Genomic DNA, 17,925 nt, shown 5'->3' on the forward strand with positions numbered 1-17,925 from the left:
GATCCCTCTCCCCAGACCCTAGAACCCAAGCTACCTCCCTTCCCTCTGCCTTTGGAGACAGGCCTGTGGAGGCATCTCTCAGCTCCTCCCTCAGCCTGTCCATCGAGGCTGTAGGCAGCATGGAGACCATCTGGTCACCTATCCCTCCCCTGACCCCTTCTTTACTTTGTATATTTTTGAAAATTAAAATTTATTTTCTTAAAAAACTAATATATTTTCAAAGTTTGAAACCAAAATGCTCTAAAAAGCCACACCCTGAGAGACATCACTTCTACCTGAGTTTCCATCCACTTTCCCCTCAGCTCCTCACCTCCTCCAGGACCAGGTGACTGCTTCACTGAATTCATAGGAGCCCTTCCCTTGTTTCTTCTTTTTCGTTTTGTTTAAGTATTTATTTATTTATTTTTGGTTGGACTGCATCTATTTTTTGCTGTGCTCCAGCTTTCTCTAGTCGGGGAGAATAGGGGCCGCTCTTCGTTGCAGTGCACTGGCTTCTCATTGCAGTGGCTCTTCCTGTTGTCGAGCATGGGCTCTAGGGGCACAGGTTTCAATGGTTGCAGCACAGGGACTCATTCACTGGGGCTCACGGACCCTAGAGCTTGGGCTCAGAAGTTGTGGCGCATCAGGCGTAGTTTCTCCGAGGCATGTGGAATCTTCCCAGACCAGAATTTGAACCCATGTCCCCTGCAATGAAAGGCAGATCCTTATCCACTGCGTCAGCAGCGTAGCCCTGCCCTTCCCTTGCTTCTTGATGCAAATCAAGCATATACAGATGTATTCAATTTTAGTTCTCTTTTTTATTACATAAAAAATAGCATACTACATGTCAATCTGTATCTTACTATCTTTTTATTTTACTTAGAAATTTAACAACAGCTGCCAGTGATATGGAAGTAGCAGGTGAACTTTTAAAGGTAAACACTGAAATACAGAAAGCTATTATACCATGGTCATCACATTCTGTGACAAGCTGAAAATCTGTATGTTCCTTCATTAGACTTGTATGACAGGGTTTGGAGCTGTTAAACCATTGAAGTTTCCATCAGACATAGTCCATCAGACACTCACTTGGCTGTTCTTAATGGGAGATATTGATGGAAAGCCACAAAGGTGGCTTTGTGTCACTGGAATGACATTCCATTTAATGCCATACCCAAACAGATGAAAGTGTGGGCTTTCCAAGCGGAGGCATACCCATTGGGCTGGAAGCAGGCAGGATTATAATGTAGAACCTAACAACTCAGTAGAGAGTTCTACAGCCCAGTGACCCTAGGGATGGGGCTCAGTGGGTAAGTAGTGCCATTGCTGCTTGTCGATGGATTCTGTGTCCCTCTTTTAACATCCTTCCAACCCTACCTACTCCCTGGAGAAAGAATACAAATTATGAAAGCAATGGTGGAAGGAACGTATATCTCTGTTTGAGAATTTATGTAAGTAAAAATAAGGAGTGGAAAACGAAAGTCCTTGTGCAATGGCATGAAAAGTGGATTAGAGAGCAGGGCAACAACTCTTTGGGTTTGGACAACGTGACCTCTATTTTGTCATTAATGAGAGAATTGCCTTAAATGATGTCAAAGTCAGTCCTAAGTGTTTATTTTTGTGGATTAGTAATTGATTGTTTATTTTAAATGGGGAGAGGAATATAAGGGATAAAACAAAAGTAACTATGTAGGAATCGGGAGGTCCTTTTAAGAGATAAAAAATTGACCTAAAGTGATTGTGGTGACTGGTGATAACTTGACATTGCACCTACTGACTGACTCTTGAATCTGCCTCACCATGTCCTTTGACCAGCTAGTCATCACTATTCATTGTCTTGACCATCACAAACTTCCCCATGGATTTTCCTTCCTATATTCTTACCATTCAGTTTTTTTCTACACCACCACTACTACCGAATCCAGGCTCTTACTGCTCCCTGCATGAGAGGCCAATAAACTGAGATGAGGTTTTGGGGCAAAGAATAATGACTTTATTGGGAAAGTCAGAAGACCAAGAAGATAGTGGTAGTGTTCCAAAGAACCATCTTACCTGAGTTAGAACTCAGGCTTCTTTTATCAATACTAAAAGAAGAGGAGGAGGTGGCTGGTTTTTGTAAACTTTTTGGTGCAGTAATCCTTTGTTTTTGTTTTTCCTTTTCTTTTTTTATTTTTTAAATTATGAAAGTATGAGAATACATTTGTATGAGACTAGGAAAATACAGAACAAATTTTATGTAGTTCTGCTATATATTACTGGAGAAGGGGGCTGCCATCTATGGGGTCACACAGAGTTGGACATGACTGAAGCGACTTAGCAGCAGCAGCAGCAACTCTATATTACACTTATTTCTTTAAGTAGATAAATTAAGATTTTTAGTTGGAGTTTCAATATCAAACTTTCAAAAATTAATAAAATGACTACCCAGAAAAGTAGAAGGGTATGCATATGTGCAGGCTAAGTTGCTTCAGCCGTATCTTACTCTTTTCGACCTCGTGGACTGTAGCCCACCAGGCTCCTCTGTCCATGGGATTCTCCAGGCAAGAATACCAGAGTGGATTGCCATGCCCTCCTTCAGGGGATCACCCCAACTCAGGGATCAAACCAGCATCTTCTGTGTCTCTTGCACTGGCAGGAGGATTCTTAGTAGACCTGAAAGCACCATGAATCAATTCAACATAATTAAGATTTATACAATTTTCACATAAAAGTAGGATACAGATTCTATTTGGGTTCCCATAGACTATAAACTAGGAGACACCAGAACATATCCAGGGACATAAAACAAGGTGCAAAAATTTCATGGTATAAAGGTATTGAAATCATACGGAGTCTGTTCTCTTATTACTGTGGAATTACGTTAGAAATCAATATCAAAAGATTTGAATATACCTCCATATATTTTCAAGTGCAATGTGACATTTACCAAGAGAGACATTTGACTTAGCCATTGAAAACCTCAGTAAAGTGAGAAGACTGAAAAAAACACAGAGGGTGATTGCAGAGAAGAAAGCATTTAATGAGAAGTTATTCTCAAAATGAGAAATTAATATCAAAGGTATTTTTTAAAACCCAGGTATTTGGAAATTAAATGTCTACTTTTAAGTGATGGATGTACCTAAGAAGCCATAACAAGGCAAATTAGCAAATATTTGTAACAGAATAAAAATGAAAAGAGAATTTACCAGAATCTGTTGCATTCACCTGAAGCTGCTCAATGCAACTAAACACAATGTGTAATCTTGAATAAGGTATGAAAACAAATAATGGACACTAACATTTGTGAAATTTGAATAAAATCTGTTCTTTAGTTAATAATACTATATCATTTGTTTATTTCCTGTTTTGTTTTTTATTTTTTTACAGCATAGTATTTCTTCATATTCTCAGAGTTGGATTAGAAGTTTCAAGCCTCGTTCAATTTTTAGAAAAATCACTAAGATAATAAACTTTTAGACTTTTAGCAGTAATACTAGATGCCAAAATACATGGAATTTTATTGAAGTTTTGAGTGAATATAAGTTAGAAATCTAGCATTCTATTCACATGAAGTAAAACAAGTGGAATCAAAATAATCTTTTAGCTAGGAAAAAGTTCATACATTTTATAAAATAGTTACCACATTATACATACTATATATACACACACATATATATCTGTATACAAAAGCTTTTCCACTACTCTTGATAAAGGTTTGAGAAAGAACAACAACAACAAAGAGTTGGAGAAATTGGAAAACATAAACGAATTGAAATGAGAGTACCGCACAGGAAATAGAAAAAGTGAGACACACCAGATCAAAGTAAGAGGTCATCGTATAGTCCGGTTGTTTTTAAACATGGCTGGTCATTAGAAACACATTTAGAGCTTTGGAGAAAAAAAGCAGTATGTCGGCATTTGTAGTTTTCAAAAAATTCCCAGATAATTTTGATATGCATCTGGATTTTAAAAAGTGGTACAGATTTTTCTACTAAGAGGTACTTTTAGTGACACAGAATTCTACTATTTTCTGTTGACCAATTATGATACAATGATATTAAGTGAATAGTAGTTACATAATCATAATAGTAAAGGAAGTTTATCAGTTTTCACAATCAATAGCCAGGCAAAAAATGAAGAAGATTACAATTGCCAGCCATAATGGAAACATGATTAACCTAACAGTATAAAATAATTACATACAATTTTGGGGGTAAGTAGCGTGATGTGGTAAGCAGAAGTGCATACATGCACAAGTTTCCATCTGCCCAGCCAGTCTATGTCTTTTGATTGGTGCATTTAATTCATTTAGATTTAAAGTAATTGTCATGGGTCCATGTGCAGATTGGAAAAGATTTTTCAGATGTGAGGCAGAATGAAAGGAGAATAAAGTTTATTAGAGTGAGAAACTCTGTTAGAACAGTGGGCCAATACAAGGGAGAGCCAAACCCTTTCAAACAGGCTAGTAGCCAATTTTTATAGCATCAAAACAGAGAAAATTTCTACTGAAATGGTGGCATTAGGTGATTGGTTAGGTTGCTATGGGGTAGGTAATACGCTGGGTATTTTTCTTAGTATGGGGTCAGAGAACTAGCCAGTTTAGACCCAGAGGCTCATGGCAACAGTTGCTATGGGGCTTGGTCAGTTCCAGAGATTTTTATCCTGTGACCTTGGTACAGGGCTCCACACCTGTGGCCTTGCTATACAGTCCCACATTCCCCCTCTTTTTATTTATGGACCAAATCTTTACCCCTTAACACCCTGCTCATGAATAACTGTCTACCTATCCCTGTCTTGAGCCATGGGGACCCAGGTCATTGGGGAAAGGGCCGATGACTGCCCTGGCTTCTTCAAGCTGGACAGAGGCATTGTGGGTTCCTGGGTCCCAATGCCTGATCTCGGTTAGGGTACATTTACAGAGGGAGATGAGAATCCATGGAATGATAAGGCTTCTTGTTCCACCACTGTCTGGGTGTTGGCTGAGTGATATTCTTGTTGTACTACCAGTGGGAGACTTAGTTGTATTCTAGAAGAAAGAAACTTAACAAGCAGGTTAAGGATTTATGGCCCAAAGATTAATAGAAGTAGAAAAGCTGCCAAGAGACTAGCCAGGAGAACCAGAACCAGATGTTGATCTGTGATGTTAGTGTTTCTCTAGGTACGAGAAGATGCAAGAATTTGAGCTCATGAAATTCTTTACCTGAAAACACCTGACTATCTGAAGGCCTATTCTTCCAGTTTTTCTCAGAGCACAGAGTGCCTTATTTCTGATCTCCACCCTGAACTCCTTTCAGGGGGTGTCAAAGGTCAGCAGCTTGCAGTGATCATGATTTAATTCTTTGTAGAGGCAAACAGCAAGTGCCACTTTCCAGTTGACAGAGCCCTTCAGTGTCATAAATTTGACTTTTTTGGGGGGGCATTTCATGGCCATTGTGTCCCACAGTTCTAGGAATGCTCATTCCCAGTTCTGTCAAAGATTGCCGAGACAGGCCACTCACTGTGCTGTTACTGGACCAGGCCTCACAAGTAGCAAAAGTCTCTGGACCATACCTGTATTTCTAGCCTCTTGGTCCAGGAAAATATTCTCTCTTGTTGCTTCTTCCCATACCTAGAGTTAGATTTTTACAATTCCTGATCACATATGAAACTACATATCATCATTTTATCAGAGGCTCAGTCACATATTTGATAATGTAAGAAGCAATTTTCTGAAACAGGCAACATAGAAAATATAGCTAGCTATTATTGGTAAGATCTTAAGCAAGAATTTAAGTCAAGAATTTCCTTTAGGTATAGCCCAGTATATCCCCAGGTCATGTGACCTGGTTTGGTAAATGATTATGTATAGTAAGTCACTTCAGTTGTGTCTGACTCTTTTTGCAACCCTGTGGAGTATAGCCCACCAGGCTTCTCTGTCCATGGGATTCTCCAGGCAAGATACTGGAGTGGTTTGCCAGGCCCTCCTCCAGGGGATCTTCCTGACCCAGGGATTGAACCCTCATTTCTTATGTCTCCTGCCTTGGCAGGTGGGTTCTTTACCAATAGTGCCACCTGGGAAGCCCCAAAGACTATCAGTTCAGTTCAGTTCAGTTGCTCAGTCATGTCTGACTCTTTGCGACCCGATGAATTGCAGCTATTGACTAGTGTTAATTTCCTGTTTGTAGATCTTGGAGCATCTGATCTTTATTTAAAGACTGATTACTGAGATAAACTTTAGAAACAAACTTAGACTGTCCTCTTTAATAACTTAAACCTTTTAGCAGTATAACATAAACAAGGAACTATCTCAGAAATGAGTCAAAGTAAACACAAACATTAATTAACAAAACTAAAACTTAATATTTAGTTAGACATAATTGTGTGTGTGGGGGTGGGGGTGGGTGGGGTGGGTATTAACCCTGCAGTCTGGGAAGGCTTTAACCCATCACATAAAAATGAGGTTTGTCAGGGATCTGGGGAAAGCCAAGCAGCTGTCTTGGATTTCCCACAGCCCTGACTGATACAGCTATTGTTCACCCATTTTTAATTCCCGGATTTAGGAGTAGACTATTGCCATGTTTAAGGACATCAGGATAGCCAAAGTCTGACAGTGAGGGGTTAATATTTTGAAGAAGCAGAATGAGCTTTATCTATATGCACCATAATCTTTATAGATTACCGGGGTCCAGCCCCGGTTGGATCCAGGGATTCCCTCAGGAGGACGGCGTTGGCGATTAGAATAGCAAAGCAGAGATTTATTAGATGCTCAATAATAACTGGTTTACACGGAAAATCAATATAACCTGTGACACCAGGTTAGCTCTGACCACGGAGGCCGCAGGCGCCCTCTCGAATAGTGGAAGGTGCCCCACCTTAGGCACCTTCTCAAGTGGGTCTTAGAAGCCCAGGCAAGTAAGTGGTAGCAGAGGACCCCCGCGCTCCAATTATTTTGGCATGAAGGAAGAACAGAAGAGAAAAGGAGGAAAAGGAAACAAGAAAGAATGACACGGGGAGACCGAATTTCAGTGAACAAGGCCCGCACTTTATTTTCCAAAGTAGTTTTTATACCTTAAGTTGTGCATAGAGGATAATGGGGGAAGGGGTAGAGTCACGCAAGGTCAGCAGTCCTTGATCCTTATGGAAGCCAGGCTTTCTTCCTGCAAACTTATCATATGCAAAAGTTTTAGGTGATTTACATCATCTTCTGGCTAGGAAGCCTGTTAACATTTTATGACCCTTTTCCTCAGAAAACTTATTTTTCTCTAAAGGTGATTATTCTAAAGTCAGGCGTCACCCTCCAAAAGCATTAAAGTTGCATACCTATAGGGCAAAAGTGGTGGGCTATAACAAGAAAAGAGTTAACTCAAGGGTCTAAGGTTACAAACATTAAAGCTGCTACTTACATTTCTATACACCAACTATATTAATCAATACACTCCCAGGGACACAGTAGGTAAGGGATATGGAAACTTGGCAGCAAGCATTAACTCAACAAAGAAATCCTCTACTAGTTCTATTTTACAACTTTAACTCTCTGAGAAACTCTGCATTGTTAGACTATCTTAAGCTTCCTGTGCCTCTAGTGGTTGGGAGGCTGTGAATCTGAACAAACCTGTCAGGCAAGCAAGAAAGTCATCAGAAGGGTTTGAATTGAAACACTCCTATTATGCCCAGGAGACTTATTAACTACAGTTTTAAGTTGATTTTCTTACAGAGAAAGGTGGTCGGAGATAGCCCCCCTTTAATGTCAGAGGAGTTGGTGAAAGTCGTGAAGTAGTAAAACAGACTCTGGTTTTGGGGTAGATGCTCAGGCAGGCCCAGAGGGGCACCCCTTGAGTTCTGGCTCGCCTTGCCCACCAGAACTCTCCCACATGGCCTTGCCATAGGTGGGGACTCCCGTGCTGGCTTCCAGCAATAGATCATTGTGAAATAATGCTTATTTACTTTACCAGAGTAAGAAAAGCTTTTAAAAACAAATATAAATCATTTAAAGGTAAAGAAATTCACAAAGTCTGTTATTAAAAGCCACATTTCAAGAAAACTTTGTGTTATGAACAGAAAAAACAAAACTAAATTTCACTCTGGCACCAGTTTACTATTAATTACAACATTTATTTATCTGGTTAATCTTAGAAAGTTTTTTCCATAAACCTTGAAGAAGTAGCAGTATTCTTGCAAAGGCATCAGAGTGAAACCATTGAAGGCACATTTAGAATCAAATTGCAATCAACAAAGCAACTTGGTCATTGCTGTGACATGTAACACTTTAACATGACAACAGAATTATAACTGACATTTTACCAGAACATATTAGATTTTCATGAATTCCGTATAATTTCTAGGATATCTAAATTAGTAACATCAACCAGACAATATAACCTGAGAAGATTCATCACTCCTCTACTAATACTTCCCAAGTAATTTAACATGTCAAATGAACCCAAATACTTGAATATCTCTTTGCGATGTCTCAGGGGCCCTCTGAAACACTCCAAAATTAGCTAGAGGTCCAAAGAACTTCATTAGAATTTAATTTTAGGAAGTTTTTCCAAAAATATCTAAAGCGTTTATAACAGTCAGATTGGATCATATAGGTCACTGAAACAATAGTTATTTGCTTACCCAAAGTAACACAAGATTTCAAAGGTAAACACAGAACAGATCACTTTAGAGGTAAAGAAACTTAAAACCCATTATCAAAGGCAGTTCAACATATTAAGAAAACTTGTATTATACACAAAACTCTTTTCTTGGGGTCCACTTTTCGTAAACCTTTTTTTTTTTTTAATCTATCACTTTGTTCATTTAGAAACAGCTACCTGTAAGTCAGACCTACTTTCTTTTCTCTTAATAAAATGAAATTTCATTCTTTATACCTTCTTTATTAAAAACATACATCCTACTTTCCTTAAACAACCATCAGCTGTCCTTTAGATTAGAATTCTGTAGATTTGTGAACATAAATACCTGTGATGATTTCTAAAAACATTTGTTTTCTTATAGAGAACATCTCAGGATGACACCACACATATTCATTAATAGTTCAGAATCTCTAGTTTCTCTGTAAGAGGAAGTTAGTGCTCAGTAATTAATGTTTCAGAAACTTATTTTATTTGGAAATGACCTAGCTATTTAGTAAACTTCCATCACTTAGTTTAACAAACCCCTAGAAATTCAAGTTGCCTCAATCTGGAGAGACTATTTCAAACAACATTCCTAAAGCATAATTATTCTTAATAGAGTTTATCTAAAAGCTCTTATCTTTTTCACATTTTCTTTCTTGAAGAGTTTTTTTGGACTCCAGTCACTTTCCTCGGTGACAAATTTGTGACAGATATAATAAGGTTAAACTTATATCAAACCTAGGTATAATGAAAATGTTATGTTTAATATAAGTGACTCTTAGACATGTCTACATTAATTAGATCACTAAACAAACATTAATGCCAGATATTTAATACTGAATATTTCCTAGTTTATGTGAACCTGAAATTAATTTAGGTTAATTTCTCTTGTATTTAGAATTGTTTGATTTGTAAGTGCTTACTTTTCTTTGGGTCACTTATGCTAGAGCTCATTTACAACCTAACCTCAGTAATATTATCCAAAGACAAAGACATACACTGAGACATGCATAAACCCAGACAGACAGACATAGATCTCACAGTTATCTGCTGGAGATTTAAAATGTCTCTTTGCCCTCTGCCCCCTCCCCCGCCCCACCTTTTTTTCTTGGCTTGAAGTTTTAATTTGCTCAAAGTTGAAGTCTCAGGCAAAGTGGTCTGTAAATTTCACGCATATGACAAGAGTTAACTTCAAACTTTCTCCTAGGCATAATTTTGTTTAACAAGCTAGCTTTTTCATGCAAGAACCAGTTTTGTAATTTCAAAAGATTTCATTTTAACCAGTTTTCTCCAGAGTCTACTATCATGGCCACACTATCTTTTTCCTGCTGTCGTCATTATCTCACAGCTAAATTTTATGGAGTGCTCAAATTGACTCTGATAACAGGGGCTGATTGACTGATAAAAGTTGTCCCAGCAGGAATTACCCCTCCGGGGAAACGTGGTGTGGTCCTAGTTTGATCAGAAGAATTTGGAAGGGAAAAGGAACTTGCAGGAGTGGGAAAAGCTTGGTCCCTCCCCACCCTGAGAGATAGAAGTTGGAAGGGGATTCTTTAGAATGTTGCTGCTGCTACTGCTATAAGTCACTTCAGTCGTGTCCGACTCTGTGCGACCCCATAGATGGCAGCCCACCAGGCTCCCCCCTCCCTGGGATTCTCCAGGCAAGAACACTGGAGTGGGTTGCCATTTCCTTCTCCAATGCATGAAAATGAAAAGTGAAAGTGAAGTTGCTCAGTTGTGTCTGACTCTTAGTGACCTCATGGACTGCAGCCTACCAGGCTCCTCTGCCCATGGGATTTTCCAGGCAAGAGTACTGGAGTGGGGTGAAATGTTTTTGATCCTTCAGGCTTTTGATTATGGGAGAAAGTCCTAGATCAAAGGGAACCTCAGAATCCTTTCTTTGTGTCCAACAATAGAGATCAAATGTGGATAGGAAAGGTCAAGCAAGGGTCATCTAGGAAATCTGATGGAGGGGGAGACAGTGGGGGGTGAGGGGATAGGATGGTCACAAAAGGACAGTGGTTTGAGTCCCTCAGATCTGGATTCTGATTAAGGGCCATGAAGGACTGAACAAAACGGACCTCTGAAAACTTTCCCTGCTTTGGCTACAACCTAGTGTGCCATTCAGAGGCCATTTTTCATCCCCTAATTTGTACTAGGGCTAGGTCTTTTTGAGATTTTTCAGGGTCAAATTTTTCCAGTTCCTGATAATATGGTCAAGGGGTGAGTCTGAGAGAGGCTCTTGGGACCTACCAGAATCAGCTCTTAGCCTGCATGCATAAAATGGGAGTTCTGAGAGTCACTGGCTGACAGAAAGGCATCCCTTTTGTCCCAGTGATCTCTCCATGCGGGTAACGGCACAAAACGGCCGACTGTCCCAACAGTCAGGTCTGATGGTGAGAGGTGACCCCTGGGAATTGTGCAGCTGAGGCACCATGTGTTAGCTCTAGGAAACCTAGAAGACCTCCTAGAACTAAGACCAAAAGAGATGTTCTGTTCATCATTTGGGATTGGAATGCAGAAGTAGGAAGCCAATAGATACCTGGAGTAACGGGCAAGTTCGGCCTTGGAGAACAAAATGAAGCAGGGCAAAGGCTAACTGAATTCGGCCAAGACAATGCACTGGTTATAGCAAATATCCTTTGTCAACCACCCAAGAGACGACTTTACACATGGACATCACCAAATGGTCAATACTGAAATCAAATGGATTATATTCTTTGTAGCTGAAGATGAAGAGGCTGTATACAATCAGCAAAAACAAGACCTGGAGCTGACTGTGGCTCAGATCATCAACTTCTCATAGCAAAATTCAGGCTTAAACTAAAGACAACAGGGAAACCACTAGGCCAGCCAAGTATGACTTAAATCAAATCCCCTATGAATATGCAGTGGAGGCAATGAGGCAAGAACACTGGAGTGGGTTGCCATTTCCTTCTCCAATCATATTGTATAGGAAGCAGCAAACAAAACCATCCCAAAGAAAAGAAAACCAAGAAGGCAGAGTGGTTATCTGAGAAGGCTTTACAAATAGCTGAAGAAAGAAGAGAAGTAAAAAGTAAGGGAGAAAGGGAAAGGTATATCCAACTAAATGCAGAGTCCCAAAGAACAGCTAGGAGAGACAAGAAGGCCTTCTTCAATAAACAATGAATAAAACTAGAAGAAAACAACAGTAAGGGGAAGATTAGAGATCTCTTCAGGAAAATTGGAAATATCAAGAGAATATTTTGCCCAAGTTCAGTCACTCAATCATGTCTGACTCTCTGTGACCCTATGGGCTGTAGCATGCCAGGCTTCCCTGTCCATCACCATCTGCCAGAGCTTTCTCAAACTCATGTCCATCACGTCAGTGATGCCATCCAACCATCGCATCCTCTGTTGTCCCCTTCTCCTCCCACTTTCAGTCTTGCCCAGCATCAGGTTCTTTTCCAATGAGTCAGTTTTTCACATCAGGTGGCCAAAGTATTAAATTTTCAGCTTCAGCATCAGTCCCTCCAATGAAAATTCAGAACTGACTTCCTTTAGGATGGACTTGTTTGACCTCCTTGCAGTCCAAGGGACTCTCAAGAGTCTTCTTCAACACCACGGTTCAAAAGCATCACTTCTTTGGTGCTCAGCTTTCTTTATAGATCAACTCTCACATCCATACATGACTACTGGAAAAACCATAGCTTTGACTAGACGGATATTTGTTGGCAAAGTAATGTCTCTGCTTTTTAATATCCTGTCTAAGTTTGTCATAGCTTTTCTTCCAAGGCTTTTCTTTCTTCACCCAAAGATGAGCACAATAATGGATAGAAATGCTACAGAGCCTAGTAGACACTGAAGAGATCAAGAAGAGATGGAAAGAATATATGGAAGAACTGTACAAAAAGATCTTAATGAACTGGATTACTATGATGATGTGGTCAGTCACCCAGAGCCAGACATTCTGGAGAGTGAAGTCAAGCAGGCCTTCGGAAGCACTGCTGTTAATACAGCTAGTGGATGTGGTGGAATTCCAATAGAGCTATTCAAAACCCTAAAGGATGATGTCATCAAGGTGTTGCATTCAATATGTCAGCAAGTCTGGAAGACCCAGCAGTGGCCACAGGACTGGAAAAGGTCAATCCTCCTCTCAATTTCCAAGAAGGGTAGTACAAAAGAATGTGCTAACCGTTGGACAGTTGCATTCATCTCCCATGCTAGTAAGGTCATGCTTAAAATCTTGCATGCTAGGCTTCAACACTATGCAAACCAAGAACTTCCAGATGTCCAGGCTGGGTTTAGAAAAGGAAGAGGAACCAGAGATCAAATTGCTAACATTCACTGGATCATAGAGAAAGCAAAGGAATTTCAGAAAAACATCTACTTCTGTTTCATTAACCATGCTAAAGCCTTTGACTGCATGGATCATAACAAACTGTGGAGAGCTCTTAAAGAGGTGGGAATAGCAGACCATTTTACCTGTCTTCTGAGAAACCTGTATGCAGGTCAAGAATCAACAGTTAGAACCCTGTGTGGAACAATGATTGGTTTAAGATTGAGAAAGCAGTATGACAGGGCTGTCTGCCGTCACCTTGTTTGTTTAGCCTATATGCTGAGCGCATCATGAGAAATGCTGGGCTGCATGAGTTACAAGCTGGAATCAAGATAGGCAGGAGAAACATCAACAACCTCAGATATGAGGATGATGGCATTCTAATGGCAGAAAGCGAAGAGGAACTAAAGAGCCTCTTGATGAGGGTGAAGGAGGAGAGTGCAAGAGATGACTTAAGACTAAATATTAAAAAAACTAAGATCATGGCATTTGGCCTCATTACTTCATGGCAAATAGAAGGGGAAAGTGTGGAAGTAGTAATAGATTTCCTCTTCTTGGGCTCTAAAATCACTGCGGATGATGACTGCAGCCATGAAATCAGAAGACAGCTGCTTTCTGGCAGGAAAGTGAAAGTGAAAGTGAAGTCACTCAGTTGTGTCTGACTCTTTGCAACCCCATGGACTGTAGCCTATCAGGCTCCTCTGTCCATGGGATTTTCCAGGCAAGAGTGCTGGAGTGGATTGCCATTTCCTTCTCCAGGGGATCTTCCTGACTCAGGAATCGAACCCGGTCTCCCGCATTGCAGGCAGACGCTTTACTGTCTGAGCCAGATTCAGAGATATGGCAGGAAAGCTATGACAAACCTAGACAGTGTGTTGAAAAGAAGAGACATTACTCTCCCAACAAAGGTCTGTATAGTCAAGGCTATGGTCTTCCCAGTGGTCATGTGTGGTGGTGATAGCTGGACTATAAAGAAATCAGAATGCAAAAAAAAAAAAAAAAAAAAAATCAGAATGCCAAAGAATTGATGCCTTCAAACCATGGTGCTAGAGAAGACTCCTGAAAGCTCCATGGACAGCAAGGAGATCAAACCAGTCAATGTTAAGGGAGATCAACCCTAAATACTTATTGGAAGGACTGATGCTGAAGCTGAAGCTCCAGTATTTTGATCATCTGATGCTAACAGCTGACTCATTGGAAAAGTCCCTGAGGCAGGGAAAGATTGAGGGTAGAAGGAGAAAACAGCATCAGAGGATGAGATGGCTGAATGGCATCACCAATGCAATGGACATGAACTGGGGCAAACTTCAGGAGATGGTGAGGGACAGGAGACCTGACATGCTGCAGTCCATGGAGTTGCAAAGAGTCAGACATGACTGGGTGACTGAACAACAACAAGGAACCATGTGACTTGGACAGGGAAAGACAGAGATCCCTGGGAGCAACTGGGTGACTCACCATTTGGTGATTCCCTGAAACATGGAAGGCACTCTTAGGATAGCTCGGAGGCAACACTTAGGTACTTGTAAATCAATCCAGACTGAAAGGGAAAGAAGTGAAAGAGACAGGGAAGATAGGTGGAGAAATCTGCCTCACAATCCTACAGGAGAGGCAGTGGCCAGGGGTGGTGGACTGTGATTTGTTTGAACCAATATGTGCCTGATATGGTACACCGAAGTTGTCTTGCTCGGGGTGGATGCCCTTGTGGCCTTGTCCATTCCATGACCCACCCACCACCCACCCCCACCACAATCCGTTATCCTTTCACAGAAGCCTTCCAGTGACAGGTGCCCTAGTGGCTTTTAAGTGCCTGACCTGTGCCCACACAATATTGATTGGCCTAGTCCTCAGTTGGAAAGTAGTAAATAAGAGAGACCCTCACTCCTTTGGGTTTCAGCTACTGGGACAGATTGAGCAGTGGGGCCTTTGGAACACATCAGAGGGTAACCCTGGCCAGAGTTCCTCAGCTGCTTCCACAGTCACTTGCCTGTTCATAGAGGGTCCCTACGAGAAAGGAGAGGCAAGGAGGTGGGGAAGAGACTCCAAGTCCTTGTACAGGCCACCAAAATGTTGTGGTCCATGCATGGGTTGGAAAAGAATTTCCAGACATGAAGCAGATTGAACAGAGAATAAAGTTGATTAGAGCAGGAGACACTGTTAGAACAGTGGACTGGTTCAAGGGAGAGCTAAACCTTTTCACAGGCTAGCTACCAATTTTTATAGCTTCAAGACACAGAAAATTCCTACTGGAATGGTGACATTAGGTGATTGGTTAAGAAGCTATAGGGTCGGTATTTTACCTAATGTGGGATCAGGCAACTGGCTGGTTTGGATCCAGAGGCATGGCTTGGACCAAGCACTATGTGCTTGGTCAGTTCCAGAGATTTTTATCCTGTGACTTTGGTACAGAGCTCCACACCTGTGACCTTGGTATAGGGCTCCACAGTAATTATCAATATGTATGGTCCTATTACCATTTTTCTTAATTGTTTTGGATTTATTTTTTGTAGATCTTTCCCTTCTCTTGTGTTTCCTGCTTAGAGATGTTCCTTTAGCATTTATTGTAAAGCTAGTTTGGTGGTGCTGAATTCGCTGAACTTTTGTCTCTAAAGCTTTTGATTTCTCTGTAAAATCTGAATGAGAGTCTTTCTGCATAGAGTATTCTTGGTTGTAGTTTCTTCCCTTTCATCATTTTGAATATATCATGCCATACCTTTCTCTCTCTCTCTTTTTTGCCTTTCATATTTTCTTTGTATTTCTCTTCAATAGTTGCTTGACCCAACATCTTTCTGTCTGCTCTATACAATGAAAATACAAACTAAATGAGAATAGAAAAAATAAATAAAGCACTAAATTGTACGAATTACAAGTCTGTTCCAAAATATATTTACATTAAATAAAATATGCATTTAAGTAAGAGATCTACAGTGAATGACTCTGCATCCTGGGAACCTAGGCAGGGCTGGCATTCGTGGGACAAGCTAAGAGACTTCACACCAATCACAGTTTGTAGGAGGTTTCTGATGTCCAATCTGCAAGCTACACTGAGCGCGTCATGAGCATCACCTGTGCAGGGACTGACTGGGGGGAGGAGAAGCAACTTTTACCTCGATGCTGAGTTCATTCTCATCAACAGCCTATTCAGTAAAGTTTCAAAAAAGTAAACATGTTAAGGTAAGAAGACAACTGTTTAGAACCCCAGACACATTTTCTGGCTGTATTTATGCAGAACTCTCCAGCTACAATGGGTGGTCGTGAAGACATTCTTCCTCATGACAACATGGTCACAGGACTCGGATGACCCAGCGAGACTGAGGGGAGCCGAGGACTGTGATACAAGTCCAGTTTTGGTTTGGGACACTCTTCTCATGCACAGTCCATGGCCCTGCAGTCCTCTCCTCCTACCATCTGGCATGGCACTTAATGTAGTCTTCAGCTTTATTCTGGAAGTCCTCCTTGTCCCACAAATGATGTTCTACAGCTTTGATATTCAGTGGATCATCAAAATTCAACAGATCAATAAGCAAAATTTTAATCCCCAAACAACATCCTTCAGTGTCCTCTTAGGGGCCCGGCAGGTGCCATCAACTGGATGTTCTCTCAGTAAACTGAGACATATCTCTCCTGTTTCTGTATGTTGGGGTGCCAGATCCAGGTCAAGCATTTCACTTTGGGAGGCACCATGTTGTATGCATTGGAGACTTCAGTTTCAAGCTGAAATTTTCCATCCTAGTAGTAACTCTTCTCTGGGGTGACAGTTAGCTGAAAGCAATGAAGCTTGTTTGGATCAGGAAAATGCACTTTATACATACAAGGTAAATTAACTTCAAGTTCTGCAACCTCTTTAACAAGCAGCCTGTCTCTCACAGACACTAGCCGAGTGGAGTCAGTGGCTGTGGCTGACTCTTCAGCTTGCTTGCCAGCATCAACATCACTACTACCTTTATCCTGGGCACCCCGAGACAGGCAAGGCAAGCCCGGTGCCCAACACCAGCTGGCCAGCTGGCCACAGACAGCAAGCCATGGCCCCTCACAGCCACACCAGCTCTGGCCATGTCATTCCCTTCTTGCTTGTAGAGTTTCTGTTGAGGAATCAGCTGATAACCTTATGGCAATTCCCTTGTATTTTATTTGTCATTTTCCCCTTGTTGCTTTTAATATTTTATCTTTGTCTTTAATTTTCATGTTTGATTACTATGTGTCTTGATGTGTTCTCCTTGGGTTTATCCTGCCTAGAACACTCTGTGCTTCCTGGACTTGGCTGACTATTTCCTTTCCCATGTTAGGAAAGTTTCCAGCTATTATCTCTTCAAATATTTTCTCAAGTCCTTTCTCTCTTTCCTCTCCTCTGGGACCCCTATAATATGAATGTTGGTGCATTTAATGTTATGCCAGAGGCCTGGAAAATCCCATGGATGGAGGAGCCTGGTGGGCTGCAGTCCATGGGGTCGCTAAGGGTCGGACACAACTGAGCGACTTCATTTTCACTTTTCACTTTCATGCATTGGAGAAGGAAATGGCAACCCACTCCAGTGTTCTTGCCTGGAGAATCCCAGGGATGGGGGAGCCTGGTGGGCTGCCATCTATGGGGTCGCACAGAGTCAGACACGACTGAAGTGACTTAGCAGCAGCAGCAGCAGCAGCAGCAGTGTAATGTTCGTCTCTGTTTGCTTGTTCTTTAGTTCTTCTAGGTCTTTGGCAAACATTTTTTGCATCTTCTCCACTGGTTTTCTGAGATCCTGGATCCTCTTCACTATCATTATTCTGAATTCTTTTTCTGGAAGGTTGCCTATCTCTACTTCATTTAGTTGTTTTCTGGGGTTTTATCGTGTCCTTTCATCTAGGACATAACCCTCTGCTTTTTCATTCTGATTAACTTTCTGTGATGTGGTTTTCATCCTAGCTGCTGTGGAATTAGTGCTCTTCTTGCTTCCTCTGTCTGCCCTCTGGTGGATGAGGCTAAGAGGATTGAGTAAGCTTCCTGATGGGAGGGACTGGTGGAGGGAAAAGCTGGGTCTTCTTCTGGTGGGCAGGGCCATGCTTAGCAAAACTTTGATCCACATA

General features: G+C 41.1%; 1 pseudogene; it reads right to left on the reverse strand.

Moving 5' to 3' along the window:
• Positions 1 to 16,064: 16,064 nt before the first annotated feature.
• On the reverse strand, positions 16,065 to 16,917 carry LOC147349707 (NEDD8-conjugating enzyme UBE2F pseudogene; annotated as a pseudogene).
• Between the last annotated feature and the right edge of the window lie 1,008 nt (positions 16,918 to 17,925).

This window comes from Bos grunniens, chromosome 21, assembly GCF_055505025.1.
Source record: "Bos grunniens cultivar Pamir isolate PY7600 chromosome 21, Bosgru_T2T1.0, whole genome shotgun sequence".
Lineage (NCBI taxonomy): Eukaryota > Metazoa > Chordata > Mammalia > Artiodactyla > Bovidae > Bos > Bos grunniens.